Here is a 16,453-nt window from a genome sequence, read left to right on the forward strand (position 1 = left end):
GTGAGTTCATGAGCCAACCGGTTCCAAGCCTCTGCCTTATACTCCGTTCCTTGGAACTGGCCCTGCAGGAGTCAAGTCTCATGCTGATGGACTTGGAGCCAAACCATGTATCTTGACTCCTCGATGCCCCAGCGTTGCGCTCTAAAGTGTGTTCCCTCTCCAGCACCAGACATTCTAACTGCAGATGGGAGCTACAGTCAGTTATGGCGAGTATTCCCGCCTATGCAGCTTAAATATGCCGCATTTCCCGCACTTTTCTGTGATTGGCCATTTTTGACTATTCTCGGCTGACTGCAGACCTACTTAGCAATGGTTAATCTAAAATTTATTACTATATATATGTTAACAGTGGATGTTTTTTCTAAGCTGTCATGGCTTAGTGGTTCAGTACTTTGATTATGGTGCACAGTGTCCTGGGTTCAAACCTTATCATTATATTTTATTTTACTACTGTCCAGAAAAGTTAGGGGCATGGCTGTATGTAAGCAACTTTTCTCTACGCTGCTCCACGTTGTCCGACGGTGCGCTGGTTGGTGTGGCGCGCACCTTCGCGCAAACCGATTATGCTGGGTAAAGCGTTATTTAGCTATGGCAACTATTTTGCACTGGGTAAAGCGCTATTTAGCTATGGGCATCTATTTTGCACTGGTTAAAGTGCTATTTAGCTATGGGCAACTATTTTGCACTGGGTAAAGCGCGAGTTACCCAGGGGCAACTATATTGTGCTGGGTGAAGCACTGCTTAACTGCAGGCAATTTTATATTGGGATCCTTTAAAATATTTATTTTATTCACCGATACATTGGCCATTTCACTGCTTTTTAGTTATGTTTAAACATATATGTTAGGTAATAAATACAAAAGGGAGTGGTGGGACTCTCACCGTGAATGCCTCTTCGTTGTGCGAATGCTCTACCATTACGCTATTGCTATTTCACGTGATTTGCATAAACATTCTTTCTTATGCTCTTCCATGTCAGACTTGCTAGCTGTAGCTAAGCAATGGGCACACCCGCGCACACACGCGCAAATACAGGCAGCTATATCTTAGATTTAAAAAAAATATATATAATTTTTACTTTATATAAGTGTGATGGGGTTTACAGTGTCAGGGAGTGTGGTGTTGGGTGCAAGTACATTTGAGCGAACTCACTCTTGTGTGTTGACATTATGCTTTTTAAAGCCTTGCAGGGGCGTGCACATTTAGACTGCTCGGCAGTTGGACACGCCCCCTGCTTTCCTACTCAGTCCGTGTAAGAGTTACGGTTGAGTCAGCGTGCCCTCATGAATATTCATGGCACGCTGACGTCAAACCATTCAACTGCAGCCTCCGAGTAAGACTTATTAAGTCTTACATGGAGGATTAGTAAATCCGGGGGAGTGTCTGTGCTGGAAGTTTTCTGTATTGTCTTGGAAATGTTTTATTGTTTTATGACTTCCACCATTTGCCAAAGATCTGAGGAAAAGCTCTTGTCTTTGTAATTTCACAGGTAGATACTAAATGCTACCAGCTGCCATCAATGGTTGTTTTGAGTCTGGGATAGTCAGATGACAAGAAACAATGTCATTCTACAAGCTATCCCAGCAGTAATGTGTGAGATATTAATTTAAGAACTTTTAGAAAGAGTCAGCATTCTGTATTCTGTCTTTGACCTGACAACAACAACTTGAGAAGATCCATTCACCACATTTGCCTTGCTCTTAAGTAAGTTAACTAGGGTATAGTGATTCTCTTAGATTATGTCAGGAATATAGTAAAGCTTAGCTTAGATATTTTTCTTTATTTATTTGAGACTGTCCTGCAATGTTGTTTTAAACATTTCCTGTGATTTTGAACTCTGATGTCACTGTAAATATATATTTAGCATTGTTTTGTTCTTTTAAAATTTATTATTAAATATATTTAAACCCTTCATTGTGGCTGATTTGTCTAGAGATATTTAAGTTTTGAAACTGCTTGCATATTTGTTTGGTGACACCGTGGGCCACTCCTAATAGCCTTGCTCTTGGTCAAACTACCATTTGTATTAATAGTAACATTACACAGTAAGATTTGGACACCCATTGTTAAGGGCCTTAAAGTAGCTGATAAGGGGTTTTGGTGGCAGTGATAACTACCTTATAGTCTGGGCAGAAGACATAGCTATTAAACCTGTTCCAGCTTTTCCTAGGGTTGTGTGTGTGTGTGTGTGTGTGTGTGTGTGTGTGTGTGTGTGTGTGTGTGTGTGTGTGTGTGTGTGTGTGTGTGTGTGTGTGTGTATACACAGATATATATCTATAGATATGATACAGCACATAAGAATGACATATATGACTATAGGCACTGCCAGTGGGGGTGAGGGGTCCCAATCAACATACGTGTTACACATGCCAATATCCCCCCCAACCAAACAGGTGAAACATACAAACACACAAAGTAAACAAACCACTGCTTCCCAAACCACAGGCAGGATACAACCAGTGGGAGAAACATTGTGGACCTGCTAAGTCTAATCTAGAAACAAAGACAAGAATGGCCCTTGCGGGACAACCCCAAAATTCTTAGTTTTTGGAGTCCTGTCATTACACCAATTCATCATGGCAGAGCACATATGTTCTCGGACTACAAGGTTGGGAAAGCCTGATGATCCATGGGTCGAGACAATGTACATGATGGGTCCTGAGAAGTGGAGAGTGGGCAGTGTGTAGTGGTGTGATTAGACCCGACCTGCACCCCGAGAAAGAATGATTGCTGTGGAGAAGGCCGGGGGGGGGGATGGGTATGAAATTATGGGTCGAGGCATGCAGTTGTTAGATGGAGCCATTCTAATCAGGCCGCCTCGTGGATGTAAGCAATAGTGTGAATTGGGCAGAGCATTTGCCTAACGAGCAGGCATTCCTGGTTCGAGTCCCACTCCAGCACAGTCTATTTTAGATGGCAAAGCATATTATGACCAATTTTGTTGTTGCAAAACCCACTAAATAACACCAAATAGCACATGGTTGCAGCTCCCTACTGTAGGTATGTAATCCGGTCTAATTGGCATCACAACTTATTATTGTTGTCCTCACCCCCACCCAGGGGTTTGAGTATCCAAATCTACCTCCAAATTCAGTGTATATGCACAGCTGTTGCTGTAGAAGAAATGGCCAGCTATGGACCTTCCCTTTAGCCTTCTTGCACATCCCTGTCTATTTCCACTACTGTCTTTCCCTCTTTGTACCCCTTTTTTCACCACTTACCTATCAACCCCTTTTTCTTTTAAAGAAATTAGCATGGGAGTAAGCAAGAGTAAGCACTTTTAAGCAGCAGTAAGCAGGTTTAAGTCTGTTTGCGGGGCGGTATGCAATGTCTACACTGGTTAAACAATGTAGAAGCTAACTGAGTGTAAGAAGCTGTAACCGGAGGTTAGCATTGCTTACCCTCACAAAAATCAGCACAAACCCACTTACAGTTGCTTAAAAGTGCCTTAGTCACTCTGTATCCAACAGCTCTCATCCTGCCCATCAACAAAATAATCTGCACTCCCAAGATGCAAACCCTGGCCCTGCACACTATAATCAGAGTGAGTTACCACTAAGCCATGGCAGATACACATACAGCAGAATGTCAAACCTGGGATGTCGGTTCCGCAGAACCGGGAGATGAGGCTGGTCAGTTGTGTGAGCAAACCACTGCTTTTCAAACCCCTGGCAGGATGCTATCAGTGGGAGAAACAGTGTAGACCAGCTAAATCTAATCTTGACACAAAGACAGGTCTGCCCCTGGTGGGACGAACCAAACATTGTAAGTCAATCCGATGTTTACACGTGTCTTGAAAGATGAATAAGGCAAGGCTTGTACGTATGTGGACTAAATGGATGAAGAGCCTGAAGAAGCTTGGGTCGAGACAGTATACTGGATGAGTACTGAGACATGGAGAGAGGGCAATGTGTGGAGGTGTGGTATGGCTGGGTTAGCAACTGGAGAATGGATGGTTGCTGTGTACATGGAGCTCAGGGGTGGGGTATGGAACCATGGGTATGACATTCTGGAAGATATATGCAAATGAAGTAGCACAGCAATAGTGTAGTGGGCAGAGCATCCGCCTAATGAGCAGGCATTCCCGGTTTGAGTCTCACTGCAGCACAGTCTATTTTACATGGCAAAGCACATTATAACCAATAATTTTGTTGTAAATCCCACTAAATAACATATATTTATGAACTGGAGTACTGCAAGAAATGCACATGTGAAGTATCAGTGTCAGAATGAATAAGGGACTAGTAAGCAGGTTTAAGCACAAATAAGCAATAGTAAGCATATGTAAGTAAGCGGGATTAAGCCTGTTTGTGCAGTGGTAAGCAATGCCTACACTGGTTAAGCAAATCTGAAGCTAACACCATGTAAGCAGATGTAACGGCAGGTTAGCAGTGATTACCTCCGTGCAAACCCGCTAACACCTACTTAAAAGTGCCTTAACCACTCTGTATCCAACAGCTCTTGTTCTGCCAAGCAACAAAATAAACAGCCTCTGCTAGGCTTGAACACAGAATCCCACACACCATAGCCAAAGTGATTTGCCACTAAGCCATGTCAAATATACATAACCTTGATGTATTCAAAACATATCAACCAACCCAGTCATTCAATAGTACAGAGAATGTATTCCAACATGTAAATGTATGTGTTTGAGTAAATATATTAATATCTAAACATGTATCTATAGACATATATATATATATATATATATATATATATATATATATATATATATATATATATATAGAGCCACATATCTGTGTATAGCAATGGTAGATTGACAAATACAAATATGTCCACATGCACCATTAATGGGGTTGAGACGCCCAAAGCAATATACGTTATGTACCAATAGGCATACCCCACCACCACAGCCAAACATGTCCATGCTGCAATACACTACAGTGTTACAGATCCCATAAGCAGGACCTGACATGATATGTGCACAACATGTATACAGTACTACAACCCACCTGTATGATGTCAGGCTGGTATTGGTAACATATCATGCAGTACAGTGTGGCTGCCATAGGAAATGTAAAATATGGAAGCTATCAACATCCCCAGGATACATATACACAGACACATATATGCAGATACAGATACACACACACACACACACACACACACACACACACACACACACACACACACACACACACACACACACAGGCACACACACACACACACATATATATGACTGAATTTACAACACAGCACATACCCCAGCTGAAAACAGCAGCAGAAAGAATATGATCTTTATCCACTCCTTTTAAGCTCTATGGAATTAGCTGCAGACTAATAAAAGAGAAATGCACACATAGGTTATTAAACGTCAACAATGTGCATTCTTTCCAAAACGTTCAGTACTAAGCACTATGGTACTAATGACAAAGACAATCCCTGACTTGCTGAATTAGTTTAATTTTCCAGTAGCCTGAGCTGAAAGGGTGAAGAAATTCACAGGCTCATTCCAGTTTGTATATTAAGTTCACTATGCAAGAACACAGTAAAGAAGTAATGTACACTAACCTAAAAACAGCAGCTCACCATAAGTCAGTTAAGCTCACCATAAGTCAGTTAAGCACTGTAGCCTAGGTAAATAGTAGTTTATAACAAAAATAAAGTCCAAACAAATTAGAAAAGTTTTACTTTGCTGATATCAAACTATGGGAAAGACAAGCAATGATCTTGACTGTTTGCAGTAGGCTCTGATTAGACACAAACATAAGTCTGGTGTGCTCCAGAGGAAGAAAACAATAAATAATTTTAGGAATTCCAATTCAGTACATTTGGAGAAGGTAAAGCTAGTTAAGTGGATGGTGACATCACCTATGGAGAACGAAGGTACATCACTGCTGTTATGGAGTACACTCGTTTGTGTGGAATGAGTGTGATGGGGCCAGGAGCAATGCACCTGCCATAGGACATTTCTGCAGTTATTGGTTCTCACTTTACACCTAAGACACAGTTGAAACCAGGGAACTTAAAATCATGATAGTACAATAACAGAAAAACAGCATCTATTGTCTAAAATAGCAGACAACATATTAATCTCTTTGCTTGATTGGTTTCATGGAAAGATGTGGAGCTCCTTATTAATACGTTTTGTTTAGAAATTATTTAAAATAAACTAATGCCAAAAAAATAAGCCTAGGCAAAGAAAGGTGTAAACTAATACAAATTCTGTAAGAGGAGCATGTGCAGCTCCAAAACACAGACAGAAAGACAGACACACACAACATATACAAACACATGCATCCATTAACACATACAATAACACACCATACAACTACAGAACACATACTGACAAACACGTCACATACAGTACATCACAAAAAACTGAACCATTTCATCATAGTTACTGAGAAGCTACACAAATCTTGTTCTGAAACTAAAAGAACCTGTTCAGCAACATCACGGTTATTTTGCAAGAATGAGTGACATTGAAAAATCAGCAATCATTTGGTCATAGTCACCTAACATTTCAAGTTGTGACTTAAGAATAATGTGTGAGAGCATGTGCCTCAGATATTTATTAACATTATGAGAACGTATTAATGTCTTCCACTATCCCTGAGTTTTAGTGAGTTTTAGTGAGCGCACTGCACACTGATAAAACAGCAACCTACCCAGGTATTAAATGAAAATAACATCCAGTACTTGCTAAAAAATATCAGGTACTGTAGTACCTAACCTCAAAGGCTATATACTCATTGAATTAATTTATATTGACAATACACTGATCTCAAAGGGTGATACTGAAGAGCTTAACCCACATCCACCAGGATGTAAATAACACTCATGCCAGTTTTGCAAGGGTTTAAATTCCCTCTCATCATAAAAAAATAAAACAAAAGCATTTAAGACACCAAACCCACTTTCCCATTTTTTGCTCCAGAATAATCCAAAAACATTTAATTCATTAACAATTAAAAATGAGACCAGGTGATTTCTACACTACAACTTTACATGAGAATAGACTTTCTCCTTTAGTTTTACAAAACTTTAGATGATTACTCATTTTTCTTAAGCTAGTCTCCATAAATAACCCCCAAATATGTCTACATGAATTATCAGATTAAAAATATATATATTCTTCCTCAGGGAGTAACTCCCTCTAATTTCAAAGAAATGTTTTTCAATTATTATTAGAAAACTCTTTATGATTTTAAAGACTGAGACCCCATTCCACTTTCCACTTATTTCATTTTTGCAAACTCTTGCACTTCACTTACTTTAGCAATTGCACTTTCACTCAAACATCTCAACCGTCCAGAATTTTGCATAATGTACAGATATTTGGTCTATTCCTCATAAAATGTGTGGTTTCCTAGCATATCATTGTGGATTGAAGTCACTAGATTATGAAATACATTTCAGTTTCAGACTTCACATTCTTAAAAAAATGCATGCTAATGCAAAACCTGTTATTCCAGCAAGTTCCTAAGTTTATAAGAACAATAGTTAAAATCTTCCCTGGATTTAGGCCTTTGTCTCCCCATTGTTTTTGAATTTGACCAGAATTCCTACACTAAGGAGTTGAGGTATGGATTTACACCTATACTTTATATTTATAAATAATATTTATATACTTTAGGGACTTTCGAGATGGCTGCACATTGTGTAACAACTTAATTCTAGCTCTCCCAGAGTGAAATCAGAAACTCAGCTGAGAAGACCAGTGAACTTTTGTGTTTCTGGGTAAATTTCAGTAAATGGCTAGTAAGTGCACTGCCTGGAGCTAGGAAAAAAGAAATACAGAGGACCTGAAGACAAATCAACTACAAAAGGTGAGGAAAAAACACTGACTGGGAAAAGTAGTGCAGCTTTTCAGCATAAAACAGTGAAAGCTCCAGACCTCATTTCCAGTAACTTAGAGGAAAGCATAAGACAGCTGCACACAGACCTGGTTAAAATAAATGAAGCACTGATGAAGTATATCTACTCAAACAAAAGGCTGAAAAATATGGAAGAAGCTCTAAAAAGGATATTCAAATGAGGTGATAAAATTGCAAAAGTCAGAGGCTGAAATGAAGAAAAGACTGGCTGAATATCAGTCTTCTCAAGAAGAGATGTTTCAAAAAACAATGGAATTAGAGGAAAGAGCATGCAGGGAAAACCTGAGATTTTCAGCTATACCAAAGAAGCTGGAAAAAACAGACTATATTAATTTCATGAAAGCACAAATAAACAACTGGACTGGTATTCCACAGCAGGAGTTGTTAATTGAGAGGGCACATCATGTGTATGCTCCAAGCCTGGCTATGAGAAAGCAACCTAGGCATTTAATAGCAAAGATGCAATCATACCAGCAGAAGGAAGCTGATTCTAGTAAAACTGTGGCAGAAGGACAAAGTACTAAAAGTGGGAGACAGTAGAGTGCTGGTCGAGAATGATTACTCATTGTACACAAGGTAGAACAGTAGATTTATTCTACTATTCAGGGAATGTCGAGAAGCAGGCATAAAATTCAAACTGCAGTATCCAGCTATCTTTAAAATATTCTTCCCTGGAGAGACAAAATCATTTTTTGATGAAGTACATGCTAAGGAGGAAATACACAAGTTTGTCCAACAAAAAGTGAGCTGTGAAACAGAAGGAGATTCTGCTTCTTGTTCTCCTGGTAATAAAGACCACAGAGAGACTGTGCCAGTAAAACCTTTTCCGATATTTCAAGAGAAAATGCTGGAGAGAAGGAAGGGAGCACTAGAGTTGACTAAAAGAATCGAGAGTATGTTGGAAATAAAGCATAGACAGGATTTGGGATATGGAGATAGGAATAAAACTAGTAAATTGGAAACTGAAAAATGTGGGATTACAAAGCAATAATTATATTTGTGAAATAAGACAGAACAGGAAAGTCTGGTATATTGGACTTTGTTGGACTTGTGGAGGACTCTAAAGTATATTCCATACTTTAAGTCATTAATGTTCGCAAAAATACTTAGGGGGGGGGGAGGAGGGAGAAAGTTAACTGTAAGTAAAACAAAAATGTTTTCTTAATAGTACTATTTTCATAGTGTTTGGTTTTCTTTGCATGTTATAAAGTAAAATGTTCTCAGTTGTTTTTAAGTGTAAATGGGATACTATTGTAAACAGGTGCTCCTTTTTTTCTTTTCTTTTTCACTTCTTCTCCTTTTCTCCTAGTTCAGTTTTAAGAAATGTAAGCACTGCAGTGTAAAAAAAGTCTGGTTAAAAGAGCATGACAAAAGAAAAATGAATGTGCTTTTTCCTCATTCTTGCATGGGAAATGACTAAATTAAGGCCCTTAGCTTGATCTAGTAACAAGTTTTAAGAGAAAGCAAGCAAATGAAAAAGAATCTTGAATATTACAAGGCTTTTTTTTAGCAAATACATGTATGCTTAGTAGCAATTCTGTATCAGGTCCTCATGTCTCCATAGAGACAATCTGATAAAGAGAAATAGGCTACAATCTGATAAAAAGAAATTGGCTAGAAAAAAAGAAAAGAGAAAATGGCTATGAGATAATGGTCTCTGAAAGGATTCAGGTGTTTTCCTAGCTCAGAGAGCTATAAAGATAAGACAAAATCAGACAGCACTTAGTACTAACACAAGCTGCACCATGCATAACCTTTCTTTTAGGTTAACTCAGCTCTGTCAATGTGGCTGTCAGTTTGGGAAATTTGTTCCTATTAGGAGGGTAAAACGTCAGTACTTGAGGATGTACATAACTTAGTGCGTTAGTATAAAGTTAATAGGTTTTAGGTGGTATTGGGGTGGGGGTTTTTTTGAGGGCTTTCAGTGAAACAAAAAGTTTTGCAAGATGTGTCATAGGTTCAAATGGATATGACAAGAAACAACTGTATAAAAGTTCAACCCTCCAAACTGTGTATGCATGTAACAAAAAAGCTGTTATACAAAAAGGTGGGAATAATAACTTTTTAATTGAATAAAGATTTCTGTGATGTCATTAAATGTTAATGGTCTCACAGATAGATAAAAAAAGAAAGAGTAGTGAACTGTATTAGAAATGTAGAGTGCAAATAGCTATGCTGCAGGAGACATACTTGGAAAGAATGGAACGTGAATTTGATAAAGAAAGGTTTTCAGCGTGGTTATTCAGCAGAATACCTGGGACAAAGGAAAAGAGGAGCACTTACATTACTTACAAGATGAACTCCAATAGTGATAAAAGAGGATAAAAAATATAATAATGGTAGATTTGTAGTACTAAGGGGCTACAGGCAAGCGAGGATTACATATACATGTATTTATATTCCACCTAAAACTGCTATAATGGAGCTTAAGAAATTCTGGGAAAAATAATAAGCTTTCAGCGAGGAATATTACTTATAGGTGGGAACGGAATTTGATGTGCAGCAGTGAACATGCATCTCAGGGGCCCAGAAAGAGAAGTATAACAAAGGAGGGTACACTTTTGAAGACATTTATGAAAATATTTGGCATGGAAGATGTAAATTCAGTACTAAGTTCGGAGTGGATTTACATTTTATTCCCCAAGATACAAAAACTGGGCTAGGCTGCACAGAATTTACATTTAACAGGAATGTGCATTTAATTGAAGGTCTTCATGTGCATCCAATAACTATTTCAGATAATGCACCAATAATAACTAAAATAAAAATACAGGGTAATGAAATAAAAATGAGACATGGGTGCTTTCCCACCTATCTTTTGAAAAGAGAGGAAATTAAGGAATGGGTAGTGGAAATTACTCAGGAGCTATTAGAGAAGACAGAAATTTCATCTGAAAATATAGCTATCGAGTGGGATAAAATTAAAGGTAGTTTAAAAATAGGGTGGAAATAAAAGAAGAGGAGATATGGTTAAGAAGTAACAATAATTATTTAGAGGGACTGACAAATGTTAACAAATTGCAAAATAGGAGGACTCTCACAGAACAAGAAGAGGAACAACTGCAGACAGAATGCTAAACAGAAAACAAGGGGTTACCTCGATAATATGCATGAGTTTCGAAAGATTGTTGTTAAGCAGCCATTTTTTTGATAATAACTCTAGAGAACAAAAACTTTTAGAACAACTTCGGCAACAGAAAGTAAAAAGGGCTATCCCCAAGCTTAGGGTGCCTATAACAAGGAATGTGACAAGAGATCCTCTAGAGGTGTTAGAAATATTTCCAAAATTCTGTAAAAGTCTGGGTAAAGCAGGGAAATATGGAAATCAAGAAAAGGTACAAATGGAAATGTTTGTAGAAGAATTAAATATACCAAGGATAGAGGTAGATGAGGCTCAATTACTAATGGGATAGGAGAAAATTAGATAAAATGGTGATGTATTACCAACCTACAGGAAAGTCTCCAGGAACAGATGGTATTCCTGTGGAAGTTTGTAAGCGAGGATGGAAAAAAATTATAAAGATCTGGAAGGTTTTGTTTAACAGTATTTTAACTCATTCGCACCTACAGTACCTTTTTTGCATACTTTCTGTTAACACCCATAGCTCCTTATGGCATCCAGATCTTTTTTGGATCTGGCTTCTTTAACTGTGTGACTTACCATTTAATGATAGGTGATATTAGAAAGGGAAAGGATTTATTAACAAAATTGCACACGGATTGTTAATATAGGATGTCCTGCAGTGGAGAAATTAATCACTATTTGCCATTTATTATTTATATTTTCATAGTTATGTTCATACTTTCATAACTGAGAGACTTACATGTTGTTGAGGGGTATGATGTGAAATACCAAGGTGAGAGACAGGAAAATTCTTGTCAATGTCCATTTATATCACACTGCACTTAAAATATTGCTAATTGTTTGTTAGTAAATATGAAAATAAGGAATATTTCAATATATACTTAATATTTCAAAAATCAAGTGACTTACAAACTGCTGTATGGCATTGGGTGAAACCTTAGATGTTGTTGAAGACAACTTGTAAGTTGCACATCTTGGGAGACATTCTGCATTATTTACATGGCTAATTATACAACTAACATATGCTTTCATATTTCTGTAAATATCTCAATAAACATGTAGTTGGAATTTCTTGTTGTCATGTGAAAGCTTATGTCTGGTTAGCCAAACTATTCTAACAATATATGTCTACGTTGTACATTTTCCAAGATATAACAATTTGTTTGTAAAAGTTTAGCAAAATAATATAATTCTGGTTTGTATGAATTAACAATATATAATAGTATTTAATGAAAGACATGAATGCATTGAGTATTATCATGCAAAGAACACTTGGTACCAACAACATTGCTATTCGTGCAGTTTTAATAACGTTTATTGTTCACAGAATATTTACATTTGTTGACCTTGTGCTTTTTAAGTTATTTTTTTCAGAAAATGCTCTGGAATGCAAGGATCTTTGTAGGCTGACAGAAGTGTGACATTCCACATCACATAGTTGTTAATGAATTAAGAAGAGGAGACGTACCACCATCCTGGAAGAAATCAGTGGTAGCTGTAATACCTGAATAGGGTAAAGATCCATCATATCCAGATTCATATGGTCTCATTTCAATACTAAACCATGATTATAAAGTGTTCATGTCTGTAATGGCTAAAAGAATGGCAAAAATGGTGCCAAAAGTGATAGCTATGGATCACTGTGGTCTTGTGGATCAGAGGCAAAACTTTGACAACATTAACAGAATAGTGATGATTCAGAAAGAAGCAGAATGTAAGAAAATATCACGGACCATGGTTGTTGGTGGGTCTTGATGCAGAAAAAGCATTTGATAGAGTAAGCTGGGACTTTATGAGCAGAGTAATGGAAGCATTTGCATTCCCTGATAAAATTATAAAGTTGATTAGGAGGTTATATGAGGGATCAGAGGTGAAAATGAAAGCGGGTGGGGTTCTCTCTGATTATTTCTGCTTAAGCAGAGTGAGCAGGCAGGGGGTGTCCTCTTTCCCCATTGTTATCTGCATTATATTTAGAACCACTGGTAAAGAAAATAAGGGACTCGGAAATTCAAAGATATAATTGGTATTATAGTCAGGAAAAGTTAGCTGTATTTGCAGATTATATTATTTTATATCTGATAAAACCAGAAAAAAATATATTATAGTGTTGTGGAATATTTTGAGACAATTTCAAATCTTTTCAGGATACAAAATTAATGAAACTAAAACAAAGGCAATAGCTGTAAATTATGTACTCACACACAAATTGGTTCAGCAATATCCATACTTATGGGGACATGATAAAATGAAGTATTTAGGAGTATGGATTTAATATGATTACAGTGTGGCAGCTAAAGATATGTGGGAAGAGACTAAACAAAATATAATACAAAAACGGAGAAATTGGAAGCTCTGTTATATGGATATGGATAGTAAGATACAAGCATTTAAAATGTTTTAGTTCCTTTAGCCTTATATGCAGGTCAGGCATATTTTTATCACCTGTCATTGTTACTGGAGCTTTTCTCCCTGGGCCTCCACTGAAAATGTGCTCTTTTTAGGTACAGTGGACTTCTCCAGTCATCAAACTGAAATAAATAAATAAAATAAATAAATCAATCATAGAAGTTGTGGATATCAATTAATAAAGAGCTGAAGGATTTTATCTGGGGAGGAAGATGGCAAGAGTCAAGTGGGACACGCTGATTCTTCCAATAGAACAAAGCGGATTGGGATTACCCAATTTGAAAAGGTATTTCAAACCATCACAGTTAAGGTTGTTGTACATAGCACAAGCAGCAACCTATAATTCAGAGTGGAATGGGACAATGATAAAACAGGGGGGCACTCTAAAACAACGAGAGACTGGAATTTTGGATGCAGATCTTTAAGGAGAATAACAATGATCATACAGAATATTATATTCATAATAGCAGAAAGTATTCAAAGAACTAAGCCAACATGGGAAAGGTGAAAGGAAATTTTGCCAATAGGGATAACTGCAGTTAGGAATTCAGACAATAGGTAAGAGGGGGCTGGAATTTATTGGAGAAAACTAGCAAAGGAACCAGGGTATTGGGAGCAAATAACTAAAGAGGGAAAGGTAATAGAATGGGAAGTTGCCAAGAATTTATTTGGACTTCAGTTTAGAGATTCCCTTCCCTGTCAAGGACTGATATCAGATTATAGGCAAAGAGAAAGAAATAATGGGGTTCCTAAATGAAATACCAGCACTGGTAGTGTTTTTAGTAGAATCTATTACAGACGTTGCCAATAAAAAAGGAATAATTAGTAAAGCATATAACATATTGCATGTTAAGTATAAGAATAAATCATAGGAGGTTAGAAAGGATTGGGAAGAGAGATTGGATAAGAAATTCACAAAGAAACAATGGGAGGATATATGTATATCTCCCAAATATGCAGCAAAATCTAGAAGATTTAGAATTTTTGCCTGGAAATGTTTACATAGATATTTTTATACTCCGAGTAGACTCCAGACAACTTTTCCTCCAGTAGACAGCAAATGTTGTAGGTGTGATGGGGAAGATAGCAATCATTGGGAACATAGTTTCTGGGAGTGTAATGATTTGGCAGACATTAATGATTCCCTGTAGACTACTCGGTCAGAGATACTGGATGAGCCAATTGATATAATTAGAGAAATGATTTTTTCTGAGCTATGATACAGATTAATTGGAATTGCTTAGACATAGTAAGGCCTTGCTGAGTCTAATTATGGTGGCTGCAAAAATGCAATTACTAGAAAATGGAAATCAAAGTCTAAAGCAACTATACTAGGAGATAAAGCAACTGGAACTGGATATTTAAAAATGGTAGGAGTAGATTACAGAAGAATAAATGAAAATTGTGAGAACAATACATACACAGGAGGAATGAGGTGTAAAAGAAATCAAGACTTGAGTGAGCTCTGTAATGCTTGACTGACAATGATTAGGTGGATTTTAAGTGATGTATAATGTTTACAACTATGATTATGTCAATATGGTTTGTTTTCATTTATATAAATGTATGATTGCCTATGTCATAAGCAATAATTTAATAATGGTGTTTCTTGTTAAAAAAAAAAGATTTCTACACTTTTTATACACACCTGTGTGTGTGTGTGTGTGTGTGTGTGTGTGTGTGTGTGTGTGTATGTGTGTGTGTGTGTGTGTGTGTGTGTGTGTGTGTGTGTGTGTGTGTGTGTGTGTGTGTGTGTGAGAGTGTGACATTTGCCTCCTGTCAACTATGAAGCTTTTGTCTACTTGTCTTGAGCCTATTTGTTACCCGTCTCCATACCTGGTATCCCCAGCATGAAGAAAAGAGATAACTGGATGGGTTGTCATCATACCTCTCAATCTCTTAGCACAAGAAATCTGGATAAAGCCTAAAATAATGGGGGGGGGGGCAAAGGCCAACAAATAAGGATATATTTTAAATATTGCTCTTATAGACTTAGAACGTTGCTAGAATAACAGCATTTGTCTTAGCATGCATTTTCTGAAGGAAATGAAGTCTGAAACTCAAATGTATGCCACTATTTAGTTATTTCAATCCTCAGTGATTTATCAGAAAACCACAAATTTTATGAGGAATAGGCCAAAAATATGAGGCAACAATCTGGACAGTTGAAGGGTATGGTTTTCTTCTAGGCATTATATATTATTATGTATAATAACACATATAATGCATAATATATATATATAGATATAGATATAGATATATATATATATATATATATCTGTAGATATATATATATATCTGTAGATATATATATATATCTGTATATATATATATATATATATATATATATGTTCTACCTGACTTAGTCGACAGCGTAGAACACCGACAACGGAATCCCGAGCTCCAGAAGATCGACAATGAAGAAGACCGACGCGAATCGCGAGTGCCAGAACATCGACAATGCAGAAGACCAACACGACGGATGACAACACCGACGTCGAGGATGCCGACATGGGAAAAGTCTGTGTGAGTATGCGGTAGTGACGGACGTTAGGGTGCGAGTCAGGTAAGTGTGGATATTGACGGTCTGTGGGGATAGGGGTGGGTTAAGTGAGTTAGGGTTAGGGAGCGGGTTAGGTAAGTGTGCGGTAGGGATAGACTTTGGGATAGGGGCGGGTTAAGTTAGTTAGGGTTAGGGAGCGGGTTAGGTAAGTGTGCGGTAGGGATAGACTTTGGGTTAGGGGCGGGTTAAGTGAGTTAGGGTTAGGGAGCGGGTTAGGTACGTGTGCGATAGTGACGGACTTTAGGGTTAGGGTTGTCGATAGTTGTGTATGTAAGGTTTAGTGTGGGTTTGTAAGGATTTTGGTGTGCTTGTGTTGTGTGTGTGGTTTGTGGAATGGGGATGTGTTTTGTTTTTTATTGTTGTTATTGTGGTGTGTGCAGTGTATGGGGTTTCGTGTTTGTGTACCGTCGGTTATTTCGTTGTCGGGTATGTGAGGTTTCGTGTTAATGCACTGTCGATTATGTGGTGTCGGTGATGTCGTTGTCGGTGTTGTGTGGTTTCGACTATGTCAGGTAGAACCATATATATATATATATATATATATATATATATATATAT

This window comes from Protopterus annectens, chromosome 1.part0 (genome assembly GCF_019279795.1).
Source record: "Protopterus annectens isolate FY-2018-M chromosome 1.part0, PAN1.0, whole genome shotgun sequence".
Classification (NCBI taxonomy): Eukaryota; Metazoa; Chordata; order Ceratodontiformes; family Protopteridae; genus Protopterus; species Protopterus annectens.